Consider the following 840-nt stretch of genomic DNA (forward strand, 5'->3'; position numbering starts at 1 on the left):
GTGACTGGGGTAATCGGGATGAGTGTGTCAGGGGCAATGAGATTGGCACAGGATAGAGCAGAGTTTAGGGTTATTGTACATAGGGTCACTATGAGTCGCAAACGACTCAACGGCACATAACAACAACAACAACAATGTGAGGTGAAGCCTCATAATTCTTGCCTCCAAAGAGCACTCTGGCTGCACTCTCTCCAAGACATTATTCATTTGTTCTTTTGGCAGTCTATGTATGTTCACTGCTATTCTCCAACACCACAACTCAAAGGTACCAATTCTTCTGTCATCTCTATTCATTGTCCCACTCTCAAATGCATAGCAAGTGATCAGAAAAACCACAGCCAGGATAAGATGCACCTTAGTCCTCAAGCTGATATCATAATTCCTCAATAATTTAAAGAAATCCCTAACTTATTAGATCTATGTTGCTGTTGTGTACTGTCAAATCGGAACCAACCCACAGCTGACCCTCTGTCGAGTTTTCAGAGGCAGTTAATTGCACAGGAAGAGATTACACATCCTTCTCCCATGAAGTGGCTAGTGGCCTCAAACAGCATGACTCCAGGATTGCAGAACAGCCTTTTGCCACTATGCCACCAGAGCTCCCTATACGCTACCCAAATTATGGAATAGCTTAGTTAAATCAGAGTTATTGATTCCTTAAAGAAATTTAAAAAAAAAATTCTATAAACTACCTAGTCCTGAATAGATGGTTTACCAGTTGACATATTTCAGCTAACAGATGCTTCCCTGGATGTGCTCACCAAGTTGTGCGAAGAAATCTGGAGAACAACCACTTGGCCAACTGACTGGAAGAGATCTATATTTGTTCCCATTCCAAAG

The 840-nt window shown here is 41.9% G+C and overlaps 1 protein-coding gene and 1 pseudogene across 1 annotated transcript in view; one reads left to right on the forward strand and one right to left on the reverse strand.

The window, feature by feature from the left end:
- The window catches only part of VSTM4 (V-set and transmembrane domain containing 4), a 315,580-nt gene that overhangs the window by 296,008 nt on the left and 18,732 nt on the right, over nucleotides 1-840 (forward strand). The gene's annotated exons all lie outside the window — the stretch shown is intronic.
- Nucleotides 1-840, reverse strand: part of LOC102869806 — a 55,743-nt pseudogene that overhangs the window by 54,421 nt on the left and 482 nt on the right.

This window comes from Elephantulus edwardii, unplaced genomic scaffold, assembly GCF_000299155.1.
Source record: "Elephantulus edwardii isolate Elephantulus edwardi_28Jun2011 unplaced genomic scaffold, EleEdw1.0 scaffold00213, whole genome shotgun sequence".
NCBI lineage: Eukaryota > Metazoa > Chordata > Mammalia > Macroscelidea > Macroscelididae > Elephantulus > Elephantulus edwardii.